Raw genomic sequence first — 15339 nt, forward strand, 5'->3', positions numbered from 1 at the left:
ACCTGCTCTTGTTCATCTGTTCTGTCCTCTCTCTCTCCCTCTTTGTGCTGACAATCAAACCAAACACCAACATCATCAAATATACAGTTGAAACCAGATATTTACAAACTCTTCAGATAAAAACAAAAACACTTTTTTAATTGTAACATCAAATCAGACTAAATGTTTATTTTTTATGTTGATAAATATAAAAAACATATTTGTTAACTTTAAGAGTAAAGAGAGAAACTGTCTGTATTTCTTAATTGTAAATGGCACCAAATTGTATTCAAACTGAGCCACACTTATGGAGCTCCACAGTTCTTTTCCAGGTGTTTTGGTTGACATCTCTTGATGTTCCCATGTCAAAGAAACAGGCTCTGTGTTTTGCCTTATATGCATCCACAGGTGTGCCACCAACCTATCAGAAGCTTCTTCAGCTCAGAATGGAATCGTCTGGAGTTTTCTTATTAATTAACAATAAACTTAGTGTATATGTGCTCCTAAATTTGGTGAAAGTGATAAAAAAGAGACAGCTCTCTCTCTTTAACTAATTCAAAAGATATTTCAATATTTATTTATGCAAAACAAAACAAGTTTACTCTAAATTGATGTTGTACAGTAAAAAAATGTTCTTGTGTTTTCCATAAAGTGTATGTAAATATCTGGTTTCAACTGTGAATGTACTGCTGTGTATTGAAATTCCTTTTGTTTTGCATAGAAATATACTGAACAACATACAAAGCATAATATATAAAATAACATCTACCAGAGTTTTTCTTTGAAAGAAGCTCCTTATGTCCAGTCTTGTATATCAGTGCATAACTGAAACCGATTTATTTAGCCGTGGAGGGAAACAACTGAAAATATGAAATAAACACACATGTAAGCTGAGACTCTCTAAAGAAACAGCATTGTTGTTGTTCGGCTTTTCATTTCACCTTTTGTTGATTCACTTGAAGAGCAAGTAACGTAATATGGGTCAAGTGATCAGTTTGATATCAGTCTTTTGTGATGCACCGTCATATTTACATTATTTGTACAGTACGAATGATTTCCTTTGGAACCTGGTCAAACTTCAGTTCTCTGTCTGCCTCGCTGCGCTTCTCCAACAGCGCACTCGCAGGCAGCAGCTGCCCCGCCCCCTCGCTCAGTGCCTGAGCTGGGATCATACCAATATTAAGGAGAAAAGTTCACAGCAAATGTCTTTAGTGGCAGGAAGGATCGATTCTTCACCAATAGTGAATGACCTTTTAGCCTTAGCAATACGGTTAGCCACCAAGTATGATGCTCTCAGTGCACTTGTATTTGTTGTTGTGGAGGCCCTCAGTAATGGCTTCTGTCCCTGTTGTTCCTGCTTTTTTCTTTTAAACTAGTCCAAAGGCTTGTTTTTTAATGTCTCCAAGTGACGAAGCAGTTTTGAAGGCTTCATTGCCTCATTGGAGAGCTGGTCTCCACATATATTATGCAGAGCGGGCTTGGTGCATGGGAATCACTTGTTGCAATATATCCACTTGTTGTCTGTTAAATGCAGCTTTCTTTTTCTTAGTAGTTGTCATAGACTCTTCTTCTGTCTCCTCACTGGGCCTTTTTTCCTTTGCAAAGAAACCCTCCAAAGACATCTGTTTTTTACTAATTTTGCTAGTTTGTGGGTTTAATATTAACTAATGTATCTTGACATGCGTCAAGAGTCAGTCATAGACTGAAGTAACTGAGAGAATTCAGTCTTTTTCCAAATAAAACACTGTTCAGAGTCGGATAATAAATAAAACGGAAATAATGTAAGTTATTTATTTTTTCTGTGCGGTACGAGCTTCAACTCTCTTGACCCGGTACCAAACGACTCAAGGCCTGGTACCGGTCCGTGGCCCGGGGGTTGGGGACCGCTGCTATAGACTACAGTGTACGCTCTACACCTACTTACTGGTTTTTGTTGCACCAGTCTGCATCTCCCAATTACTTTGTGTGTTTCGCTTACAGCTCCGCACCACCCAGGCGGCAAAAAATGTGCATGTTCTTTGTGATCTCGTAACCAATGCCCTCTGCCGTCAAAGTCGAGAATTAGTTAATGGGCATCATGTGACTAGTGGAAGCCAGATCCTTTTATTTAGCAAAATTGGGGTTATTAGTTAAATGTTATTGTTGAGGGGCACAGACAGCACATGTACACAGATTAAAAAATAGTAATGCCTCAAGAACAGGGCTCTTGGGACGTCCAAGAGGAAAGGGGCAAATGCTCAAGCCCCCTCCGTTATGGCAACGACGTTTAGACGTTTAGAAAAGTCTTAGAAATGAATCGCATGCCAAAATGAAAACAAAAAAATTGGATGACATTAAAAACAAAAGAAACAAGAGACAGGGCGCTGAATAAGAACTTGTCAGCTTGTGAGTCTTGTAACTGGTGATGCTCCAAATGTTAAAAAATAAATATATAAAAACCAACAAACACCAAAAAGTGACTTTTATTATATGCTTATCCTGTGATCAGATAAAAAATATTTTATTAGAAGCAAGCTGGATCTAAGAGATTATTTCTACACAGCATCCTACAGTCAGTACAATTAATATGTCGGTATTGGTGGGATGAATATAAAATTCCCTCATCAGAAGGAAATAATAGTTTTATGTTATTTCATGTAACATGTGAAGAAATACAGGTTGATCACATGTTAAAAATGTATATACTTATTGCTAAGACAGAGTCCAGTAACAAAGGGCAGCACAAGCAGCAAACAGGTAAACATGATCCTCATTGTTTCCTGGAGAGAGAAAAACAGGAACATTTTCCAGATCAAGAATTTAATGCAACAAAAGCGTCATCACTGTAGTGGCAGAAGTAAGTATTTGATCCCCTGCTGAATTTGTAAATTTGTTCCCTTATGAAGAAATGAACAGTCTCTATTTTTTGTGGATGTTTTATTTTACTGGAGAGAGACATGAACACCAACAGAAACAAAACACAATACATGATTTCTTTTCACTGATTTGCATATAATTGAGTGAAGTAAGTTTTTGATCCTCGACAACCCAACAAGCGTTCTGTGGCATGAACTGAGCCCACTTTGTTTGGAGGAAGAGAAATGCTGAGTGTAACCCACAGAACATCATCCCCACTGTCAAGCACAGAAGTGGAAACATTATACTGTGGGGCTGTTTTTCTGCCAAGGATACAAGACGACTTCACCACACTGAGGCGGCCAGTAGATGGAGCCATGTACTGCAAAATCTTGGACAAGAACCACTTTCTCTCAGGCAAAAGACTGAAGATGTGTCATCGATGGGTCTTCCAGCATGACAATGGCCTAAAACATACCACTGATGCAACAAAGGTGTGGCTAAAGAAGAAGCACAAGGACATGGAGTGGGGCTAAGGCAGTCTCCAAACCTCAGTCCTGAAGAAAATCTGTGGAGGGAGCTGAAGCTTAAAGTTACCAAACAGCAGCAAAGAAATCGAAAGAATTTAGAGAGTTTGTGGAAGGAGGAGTGGAAAAAAATCCCTCCTGAGATGTGAGCAAACCCAGTGACCAACTACAAGAAACATATTACCGCAGTGCTGGGCAATAAAGGTTTCTCCACCAAGTACTAAGTTGTGTTTGAGATCAAATACTTACTTCACTCAGTGACATATAAATCAATTCATTTATTTTAGCAAATACATTTTTTATTCAATTTTGGTTGATATTCTGTCTCATTACATCAAAATGAAAATACTTTAAAAAAAAATTAGAGACTGATTATTTAATATAAGTGAACAAACTTACAAATTCAGCAGAGGATCAAATGATTATTTCCCCCCAGATAATAGCTTCTTTTTATGACCAGCTTTTCTCTTTTTTGTCTTTTTGAAAAGTTGCTGGCCAACAAAGTTTTATTCATTTATTCAAAATAAATAAAAAAAAAAAAATAATAATAATAATAAAAAAGTTTTATTCATAGATGTTTTTTGCATTAGATAAATTTGCAAACTGAACTCCACGCTTCCAGAACCTCTCAGTTTGTTCTTGTTTCTTTATTGACTTATATAGAAACCCACATAAGTTTGTTTAACTTATGTAACAAATGAATAAAGCAACTAAATTTAAGTAAAAGGATAATTTTAGTATTTCTGATCCATTCTTTACAGAATTTTTTCAAATCATTTTCAAACATTCAGATTTGTCTTTTATTTTCTTGTTAAACCTCGTAAACGGTGAACTAAAAACCCTGGAGTATGGTTTGAAACGTTGATATTTTAGTCTGAAAAGGAGCATGTTTCGCTTTCTGGAAGCGTTTATGTTGAAACTGGAGCACTAATCAGTACTTCTCCACACCTGTGGTGCACGCGCTGCGCAGACCCCGTCGGGTATGCGCTGCAGAGCATGCGCGCCAGAGGAGGGGGCTGACTTACTTGAGCAGGAAGCGCGGACTGAGAGACAAGTCGAAAAGAAAAGACGGAAGATCGCTGATGAGGAAAAGCAGAAAGAAATAATTTAACTGAGCTTGAAATGAAACAAGAGCTAGCGAATCTCTGCTGGACAGGTAATTACCGCTGTTTGGTTTAATATTCTATTTTAAACAGTGTAACTATGAACTAAGACGAATACGGATCATATATTTTCATACAGTTATGTTCCAGGTTGATGTTTGCGTGTCTTCACTGTAAAGACCGCAGGTTATTGGAGAGTGCCTGAAAGGAATATATGCGCCAAGGATCATTTAAAAAATAATAATTAAAGTAAATGAAACTAACTAAAAACATGTGTCATTACTTTCTTATTCCTTTTAATGATGACTTTTAAAATCATTAAATGATAAAATAAAATAAAAATAAAAAATCAATATCAATATAACAGCTTCCAAAAATTCAATATCAAAACCAGTCTAATTTTTACTTTAGTAAATATTTTGAAACTTTTCAGAGAGGCACGGAGGACATGTTGAACAATAATATTGTGTAATTTTTAAAAGTATTACTTGATTTTTTTAAAACAGGAAATTGTAATCATTTACATACATTTGGTAGCATGTAGACATTATGAAGGGGCTGCTTTACCTAATAATTTTTTACATTCACAAGATTAAACTTGACTTTTTTCACGAAGACACAAATAAAATTGTGGAGTTTGCTGGTAAGACCTTATAATCTTAGAAATATTTGAATATGCCTGCATAGCAGCTCATTTGTGGTGATCGTGGCTCAAGAGTTGGGAGTTCGCCTTGTAATCTGAAAGTTGCCGGTTCGAGCCCCGGCTCGGACAGTCTCGGTTGTTGTGTCCTTGGGCAAGACACTTCACCTACTGGTGTTGGCTAGAAGGGTCGATGGCGCGATATGGCAGCCTCGCTTCTGTCAGTCTGCCCCAAGGCAGCTGTGGCTACAACTGTAGCTGCCTCCACCAGTGTGTGAATGACTGGGTGTGTAAAGCGCTTTGGGGTCCCTAGGGGGGACTAGTAAAAGCGCTATACAAATACAGGCCATTTACCATGTGACAGAAGTTTTTATGTAAAGTAGTGGAAATTAACAACAAGTCATTTAAATAAATTTGATGACTTTTTTAACTCTCAGTTGATGAGTTCATGAGTAGGGCAGGGTATCGTCACTGATTTCTAGAATTGATTCGCTTCCAATTCACAAGGTACCGAATCAGTTCGATCCACGATTCGATTCGATTTGAATCTGGGAAATTTGGACAGTCAGAAATATTATAATTCAGATCAGTACAGTACATTTTATTGTATCTATAAAAAGGAAGCTGACACACACAAGACGTTATCAGAGGTGTGAGCGTCACAGCAGATGCCTTTGTGTCAAAGTAGCTGAAGATAAAACACAGAAAAACATGAAGGTGGTTTTACTGTTCTGGGATTTTATAAAAATATTCTGCAGTACATCAAAAATGAAAGAAAACCATTAATCAACATATGAACGTTACCTCTGACATTACCGCGGTTTTATTAGAGACACGGCTAAGCGTTTTGCATTTTGCATAATTTTAAAAAGTTTACATTTGTTTAGTATTGAACGGCAGAAATTGGGTTTTCTTTTCGGAAGTAAGTAAAACAGCAGCTGACAGCCTGTAAACAACGGTAGACTTCTGTGTAACAAGCAAGACAACAGACAGACAGAGAGAGAGAGCTGTGCATCGTGGTGGAAGCAAAACAGCAAAAGTCAGAGTGAATTCATGACGATGTTTATGTGAAGCGTAGTTTGCTGCTTCGTTTGCTGCTGGTTCAGTCAATGTTGTTTGGAGAGAGATAAAACTAACAGCTTTATGATCAGCGCAAAAAGGGCGTGAACACAAAGCGCGGACCCGCCGACAAATCAGAATCAGCGAGCTGTCGGCTTTCAGCCCCGACTGTGAGAAAGGCGACATCTAACTGATTCTGATCCGCGCTCCGCGCTGTGTGTTTAAGTCTTTGTGCAGAATCCGTGTTCTTGCTCTCATTTACTGTCTTAGCTGTTTGGTGGTTGTTGAAAGTTTGTGATCTTTCACCAGAGATTCTGGCATTTTGGGCAAAATAAATTTATATTAAAAAAATCAATTCAGGATTTTAATGGATTGATTTCACGTTATCCAAGCCAGAATCGATTTTAATCGATAAATCGATTATAAAAACCCACCCCTATTCATGAGGTGTATCTAAAGACAACTTCTCTACTTGCATCCACACATTGAACCTTACAGAGGGAAACGGTCATTGCACTCAGTCATGACAACATTCTTGCTAAATATAATTATTTATATTATAAAGATGTGAAACTTTTAAGCAAACTTTTCCAACTGAGGACACTTACCGTACTTTTTGCTTTACTGATCAGTGGTTGGTTGATTAACCTGCAGGAGTTCAGGCACGAGTCAGTCGTCTGGAACAGCGGATGGTGAAGATGTCTTCAGTAAATGAAATGCTCTAAAGGGGGAATTAAAATTGAACATTATTTGAACATAAATAAAAAAAGATAGGCCTCTGCCTGTGCATGCACATTTCTTATTCACGATATTCATGGTCACAGAACCCAGATGATGCATGTTTTAAAGCCCATATCTGGTTAGTGAATGTGAGTATAAGTGTGGCAGGAGATCGAGTTATTCAAAATAAGCCTGTTGTCTATAAAAGATTTTAAATATACAAATAAAAAGTTCTTACCAAACGAGGAGTCAAGATGAGCAGAGACCAGGTCTAGTGCAGCTCAGCTGTTATTAAATTCTACCTGAGCAGGTTGGAGCTCATTTGTGTCACAGACAAGTAAAACTTTGGGGGCTTCAGCTTTTAAACATTTCAGCAGCCCCACCTTAAATTAACTAGCATCAGTGTCTACATCACTAGCCCACCAGTTAGCACTGCTCTGTTTGTGGTTCAGAACATGCTGCAAACATGATGTGAGGACCAGTGACCACAGCTGCAGATGCAGGTTGTCTTTCATAGCTCGCGTTACAACAATTGCAGCTATTTTTTTTTTCAATTCAATAAACCACATGTTTTAAAAATAAGTAAATTAAAAAAATATTGACATTTGTGAAAAAAGTACAGAAACGGCCTTTTGGCTTAGTTTTTGTTAAGTAAATAATGGCACGGTGTAATATATCACGTGTTGTTATTCCCCTGATGTTGTATACACCTAATTTTAAAGTGGGCACTAAGACTCTATTGTAGAGTCTGACAGCAGCTGGAAAGATATCTGAAATTTCTCCTCGCACACTGTTGTTGCAGCAGCGTGTCACTGTAGGAGCTGCTCAGTGCTGCTAGGATGACCTGCATGTGGTGGGAGGTGGGTTTTTGTTTTATTTTTAATATCCTGTCCTATCTGCCAGCTTTTGCAATCAGAATTGTGACCTGAATGCATTGTGGTGCAGAACACATTTTGCTTTTGCAAGATCAGCTACTTAGAATCTCTATAGGCTCCTCTTGTTCATGTGACTATGTTATCTGTTTATTTATTCATTTCTATTTGTGTTATTTCAGTTATTACACTGGTATAGTATGACTATGTCACCTGCAGCCTCCAGCAGTACCAGTTACCTGAGACCACACATCTCAGCGACGTGTGCGTGCCCATCCCAGCAGGGGAAAGAGGGAAGCCCCAGCTGTCCCAGCAGAACACACCATAAAAGATGATTGATGTCACCCCAGAGTCATAGACGGTCTTCAGAAACTCCAAAACAATTGAATCTAGCCTTCTAGGTGTCCATCAGGTGTGATGTCAGAGCCACCAGCCTGCAGCTGTTGTTCATTTACATCTGCCTAATTGATCATTTATCCTCAGCACACTTTTCAGTTCCCTTGCTGAAATTGGACAATATGTAAAGTCTAAATTCAAACAAAGGTTGGGGAAACCTGCACTGAGCCGAGACAGAAGAAGTCTGAAGTCGAACTCGGATGAGTGACAGAGCGTTCCTGCTACTGAAAACTCTACGCCCAGATGAACAAAATGAACTTTTCGGGACAGGTCCCCAGATGTTTTCTCTTCTCAGAATCCTCTTCACAGATCGTATCTCTTTTATCTGACATACAGTCATGTGGAAAAGAGTGTTTTCATGGGAATCTATAGAGTACTCTGAAAAACTAAGCACTGTACATGAGTGAGTAGCTTGCAGAGCCACCTTTTAGCAGCAGTAGCGTCACCAAATTGTTTCTGTATGACTCTTAGTCTCCATTCGCCTGACGTTTCTTTACATCGTTTCGTCAGTTCATTGAGGTTTGTGGTATTGTTTATGTAAAGCCCTCTTAAGTTCCCAGCACTGTTTTTCAGGTTGAGTTGTGGACTGTGACCTGGTCATTGCAACACCTTGATTCTGTTGTAGCTCTGCTGATGTGCTTGGGATCTTTGTCCTGCTGCATTACCAAAACTCAGTTTTGACTGTAGACTACTTGGTATACAAGGGACTTCATGGAAAACTCAATGACTGCAAGGGCCCAGGTTCTGTAGCTGCAAGACAAGCTCAAATCATCACCCCTTCACCACCATGCTAACAGCTGGTATGCGGTGTTTGTGCTGTTATGCTTTGCAAATTTGCTACTAAACTTGCAGCCATGCTGTCATGCTGTTTTTAGAGAGCAGAGACTTTCTCCTTGCAACCCTTCCAAACAAGCCACACTTATTCAAACTTTTTCTAATTGTCATGGCCTCTAACATTTAACTTGCTTACTGAGGCCTGTAGAGTCTGAGATGTAGCTTCTGGATTTTTGAGCTTTTTCTGACCACTGCACAGTTTGACCCTGGGGTGAATTTTCTGGGTCATCAGTTCCTGGGAACATTATGACATTGTGTTAACAAACACCTGAATACTCCAGACCAGAAAACTGCCAAAATGTTTGCTTTTATAGAGCTGCTCACATATGCTGATGAGCAATTATTCAAATGCAGTGGATTAGCAGCATCTGGCTGTTAATCACCTTCTAATTTGCATTGAAGCAATAAAGGTGCCTTCTGAATAATATGAGCTGTCTGGTGTGGTATTCATATTTAAAGTGAATAATCAGAATCAGATTACTTTAATAATCCCTAAGGAAATTATGTGGATTATATATATATATATATATATATATATTGCAAAAATGATGCAACGACCTTGAAATAACACATTTATCTCACTGAAACATGTCATTTAAATAAAAACATTTACTGAAATTAAAATAAATATACTGAATATAATATGGCTCAGATTTAATGGAATATAATTACCCTTTTGTGTTGCTGTTGTCACCCCGCATGCAAGGTGACAAAAATACCCCAATCAGCCTTTCAAGCTGACAGCTAAAGAAACCATTTCACCAGATTTAGCTTCTTGGATATTGTGTTCACTGTACTGTGTTCAAAATGTACTTCTCATTTAATAGAAGAAATGTAATCATGTCAATTTAGAGGATTTCAAATTCTCACTCCTGTTAATTAAAAAAAGAAAAAAGTAGGATAAGACACGAGAAACTCCTTGAAAAGGACAGTCTCCATTATAGCACCTCATGGAAGCTTTGTTAGACGACCTGTCATTAAAAACTAGAAAGACCATCCAGCATCGGGAGCTTTCAGACTTCCAGGTACGACAACAAGCCTATTGCTGGTTTGCCCACTCTGACTGTGTCAGTATTTGCTCCACATACCAACTGCTCCGACCCTAAAGTAAGCCAGAATCCCACACAGCCACATGTAGGCACATTCCAACCACAAAGAATAACTGGGGATTCTTCATCCTGTAAACATCCTGAACAACTGGTTTTGGTGGTTTGATGGGAACAGATCCTCACCTGATCAGGAATACCAACGATCACCCCACCACTCATGTCTTGTTGGGAAATGTTTGCAGTCCTCAAGCTGTGAAAGTCATCAGGTGCAGCAGTCATGAATACCATGTAAACATCCCTGTTGGTAGGACAAAGAAATAACAGTGGGATTCATTCGAGAAAACAGAACTTGTTTGATTCCCTGTCTGACAAAAAGAAATTAATGCAACGTAAAAATTCGATTTAAAAAATCAGCAGCATCATATGTAACCAGGTCCTAAATTACATATTGTTATAATTACACAAAATTTGTTCTAAAGCCCAAACTGCTCCTGGTATATCTGACTTTTAGCACCTCCAAGCCTGTAGTCATCTTGGTTATTAGTTAGGCCCCTCCCCCGTGTGTCGCTATGTGTATAGGCACTGTTAATGCTAGCATGAACAGATCATTCTTGCTGGCTGTTGTAGTGGCTTGAGCTAACTCTCATCCCAACTGTTTATATTTGGTTATAGGAGCTGGAGTGGGCATTAATGCTCCACAATTTACAAGCTGGGACCTGCCGCTAATCCATGGTTAAAGCCTTTACCCACATCAACACTGCAGGCAGAGGCTAACATCTGCAATACTATTAATAATTACACATAACTGTAGCAACAACAAAGAGAGGCTCGAACAAGAAAGGCTTGAAACCCTTAGAAAAGACTGATCAGAGTTGGTTCAATGAACTCTGATCATGTTCATTCGGAGTTAAGCTCGTGTGTGTTTAGAGACAGAAAGCCATCATGTTACCAGGATTCTCCAGAGAAACACAGAAATAAAGAGCAGAGCCTCCATCTTCATTTAGTGGACAGAGGAATATGATCACAAATCAGTGTGGGCCAAAATTTGTATCTTAAAAACTAGGAGGGGATAAAGTTATACCAACATACTGTAATATTTTTATAATATACACTAGCAAACTTTCATGCTGTGTGTGATATTAAAAATATTGTATTGTGTGATATCACATTCTATTGTGATACAGCATTTTAATCTGACCTTTGATTTCTAAATGCTTCATTAAACTGTCAAATATACAAATATAGACAACTGTGGGATTTGTCTAAAGTATTTGCATATGCCATAGAAATGTTAGCACTCACAGTTTACTGGGCAAGGTTTATGCAAAGTTTCAACAAGACCAGTCCACTTATGACAAACGCGATCATACGAGCATTATAGTACGATGCAGTCTCTGCATGATATGACTATCTATTCAGCTGTAACCTGACAGGGACAAAGTCTAGGAGACAGAAACTGAAGATAGACACCATTTACTGATGGACCTGTTATATTAGGTGACAATTCCACGTGAAAGTCAAAAGAAATGAATACATACAGGGCAAGTCTTTATGAGGCAAACATGATGTGCATCTCACACGAAAGCGATTTAGGTGATTTTCTGTGAGAAATGTGTAAAAAGATCCGTACTCTGAATTTCAGATACTATTGATCTGTTTGTTGTGTGTCTGAGGGTTTACGCAGGGACGTTTTGTGTAAGCACTGATTGCTACAGTAGCATCCAATCAATGCTTACAGTGCAAAGAAACTGGCCTACAGTCTGACAGCTGCATTAATGTCTACACAATCTAAGAGTTTGAAAGATGGACACACGTGAGATGATCATAAATCCACAACAGAATCCTTTCTGTCCTAACATACTGATGAGAAAATAACTGAAGCACTCGTGTCAAGAACAACAACAAAAAAGGGAAACATGCCTAACTTGGATTTCAGTGATTGTGAAAACAAACATATGCAAATGAATTTCCTCTGTGCGCTTTGCCTGATTCAGGAAATCACTATCAGTCAAGTTGAGTGTGAGTCAGTGAGTATGTTATGTTCACATAGACTGTTACCTCAGGGGCTAACTTACCAGATGAAATGAACCTTTATGGAACAGAAACCCAGAATTTGTTTCAAGTCACATTTTAGCTTAACCTGCATGGTGGAAAGTGCCTGTACCAGAGACATGATTGTTGCTGCTTAGGTTAAAATATCTAGTATATGTCAATAATGTAACAAAAAAGAAGAAGAAAATCTGTGGCGGTGTAAAAGTCCCACTAAATGCGTCTCTCGGTGTACATCTAAACTATATAACGATTAACCGCCAACTGTGAGTTCAATTTAAATTTTCCTTTACAAATGTGTGTTTGTTTAGGAAGGAAAAAAATGTGTGCGCACAGTGTTCGGCAATATAGACTCAAAGGCAGCACCAAGACTGGCACGAGACTATTTCCACTGCACTGAGGGTGGGAACTCCAGGCCTCGGGGCCGCTGTCCTGCAGGGTTTAGATGTGTCCTTGATCCAACACAGCTGATTTAAATGGCTCATTTTGAACGTTGACATATACATCAAGGAATGGACCAGCCACTGCACTGATGTTAAACCAGTTCAGAAGTTCATTTATCATCATGAACCACCAATTTATGAGCAGACAAACCAAAGTGCACTCCAAGATTCAGTTGCTTGTAGAAGCACGTTTAGCAGCAACAGCTCAAAGTCATTGTTTTCTGTATGACTATCAGTCTCTCACATCATTGGGGAGTCATTTAGGCTCACTCTTCTTTATAATGTTGCTTCACTTCATTGAGGTTTGCACAAATTTGTTTATGCAAAACTCACGACCACACTACTTCTATTAAGCTGAGCTTTAAACTTTCTAAAATATAAAACCTGCTAGACACCGGTGTTGTGCCAAAAAGTGATTGTCTGCCAAAAACTGATTTCTGGTATTTGCCAAAAAGTGATTGCTCGTATTTAAACTGCTATAAGTAACTTGTTGGGCTATAATATGTGAAACATATGTCAAATGCTTCCCTCATGGATGACATAAAGTCATCTTGAGCCACAAACAACATTCGTGTAACAAGGTAGAAGCCGCGATCAGTTTTTGGCAGCGACTTTTATATAACCTTTATTTATGTAGTTAAAAAAAATCTCATTAACATTAAACATGTCTTTTGTAAGAGTAAGTTGGCCAAGAGGAAATATTACAATAGTTCAGTAAAAATATTTTAAGTGGGGATAAAGGAGCGGATTGGTTATAATGTAAGTACAATAACACAGAGTTGTAAAGACACTTGAAACACAGATTTCTTTTTAATTCTATATAAAACCTCTTTGTAAACCCTGTTCAGCGATGTTAGGGTCCCTGGGTCGTTGACCCAGTGTTTTGTGTTTTTGGTTCTTTGATTTTGTTATTTCATTATATTCTAGCTTTGCTTTATGGGTTTTAGGATTATTCTTAGTTTAGGTTCTCTGGGTGGGGTTTGGTTAGAGTTTTAGTGTTCTGGTTTTCTGTCTGTGTTCCATAGTTGCTGTCTCCCCTATCTGCTGTATCCCCACGTCCAGTCAGTGGCTGTATCCCAATTCAGGGTCTGCAGCCTTAAGGGCCGCATTTTAAGGCCGATTACGTCAGAGCGACGCGACGAAGGCTGTCCCAATTCGAAGGCTGCTCGAAATGCGGCCGCCAAATGCGTCCTTCATTTCCCTGAATTTTAAGGACGTGCCAGTGTAGACTTCGTGGCCCAACATATCCCAGAATGCATAGCGCGGCGGTGGGTGTGGATAATTTTGCCGAAATAAAACGGCGGATGAGGGGCGCCCGAAGAGTAAACTTTAAGTAAGTACTGAATATTACGTCACTTATTTATGTGCAAATGTTTAATAACGAAGAACATTAAAACATTACTGTTGGCCACATGTCGGCAAAGTTATGTGACATTAGTGACGTTTGTACTAACTTGGTTTTAAAGCCTTTACTTTCAAATATACGCCGTTCAATAGCTGAGCTTAATCTTACAGAGAATGATCAAAGCTCATGTAGAAACAAACAAACAAATGCACAAAAGATTTTCTCCTTCATTTCTGTCAAACACAGCTGTAAGACACGTTTCCAGCTGTTAGTATCATGGTTGCTAGGCAACCTGGGCAGCGCAACGGAGGCTAGACCGTCCCATTTCACAAGCCTCGCACTTCCGGCCTTAGCGGTCTTTGAGTACGCGGCCCTTGAGGATCGTTGAGGCTGCGTACTTTAAGGCTGCAGATCCTGAATTGGGATACAGCCAGTGTCTGTGTCTGCCCTGGTCCCACGTCTCTGTTCCCTTTGTTATAGAGCCTGCCTGAGTCTGTGTTATGTTTCCTGTTTTACTTTGAAAGTCCATGTCTGATGTTAATGTGTCTGGTTTTGCTTCCCCTTGTCTCGTTAGGCCTGATTTGCCCCAGCTGTGTTTCCCTCCTGTTACCCATTCCCTGATTGCTCCCTCTGTGTATTTAAGCCCTGTGTTTCTTTGTGTCGGTGTCGTGATCTGCTTTCATTTATGCTGTGTGTTCTGGCTGCCTGGTCATGTAGCGTTATTTGGATTTTTGTTACGTTTTGCCACTTTTTGCCATCCAGCAATAAAAGCTGAGTTTTGAGTTACTTTCCGCCTCCGAGTGTCTGCACTTTGGGTCCTTCTACTTCCACTCTTGCCTGCACACAGCCTTAACCTGACAACCGAAGTCTATTTACCAACGTACGTAAAGATATTACACATAAAAAATACACAGAAACATTGGAAATCACTTTTTGGCACAACACCGTAACCTCTCCAGAGGTGGTATCAATATTAATATCTCTAAACCCTATAAATGTTTCTTTTAAAGTCTGACGAAAGGAAGGAGCTGCGAGAAGTGTGCCTCTCAACCGGTGGCTCGCTCAATAACGTCTGGCTGTGCAGCTGAAACCTTTTTGACCCACCAACAGTCACACAGAGGCCACAAAATCTCACATGCGGGTTTCACTCTTTCAGGCGGAGTCTCTCTAAGAAATTCTAGTTTTAACTTCAGTTCAAATGCTTCATCTTCTGTGAATCGAGTCAAATTAGAAAAAAACTAAATATAAAACAGGTTTAAATGAACAAAAAAGAAACTCATCTGATCATTGTTAACATACACAGTGAGCACTCATGCAGGTTCATCAAGACTTTGCTTTTCTAAAAAAGATCTAAAGATTTGCAGGAGGAAAAACTGAATAACACCTTTAAAATGTTAGTTTTTCCCTTTTTTGTTCGATTGTAACGTGATTAATACAAAATATTTTAAAGAAAACATTTTAAATAAAGAAAAACTTGCCTAATTAATC

General features: G+C 38.9%; 1 protein-coding gene and 1 long non-coding RNA gene across 2 annotated transcripts in view; both read left to right on the forward strand.

Moving 5' to 3' along the window:
• The window catches only part of LOC146642775 (ribonuclease inhibitor-like), a 128697-nt gene that overhangs the window by 71981 nt on the left and 41377 nt on the right, over positions 1–15339 (forward strand). The window lies entirely within an intron of this gene.
• On the forward strand, positions 4226–8049 carry LOC146642782 (uncharacterized). The gene is made up of 3 exons (XR_014909515.1): positions 4226–4497; positions 7666–7723; positions 7918–8049. It is a non-coding gene; the product is annotated as an uncharacterized LOC146642782 (long non-coding RNA).

Source organism: Rhamphochromis longiceps, linkage group LG23 (genome assembly GCF_057381845.1).
Source record: "Rhamphochromis longiceps isolate RC_006_pf linkage group LG23, R_longiceps_female_GT1.1, whole genome shotgun sequence".
NCBI classification, from domain to species: domain Eukaryota; kingdom Metazoa; phylum Chordata; class Actinopteri; order Cichliformes; family Cichlidae; genus Rhamphochromis; species Rhamphochromis longiceps.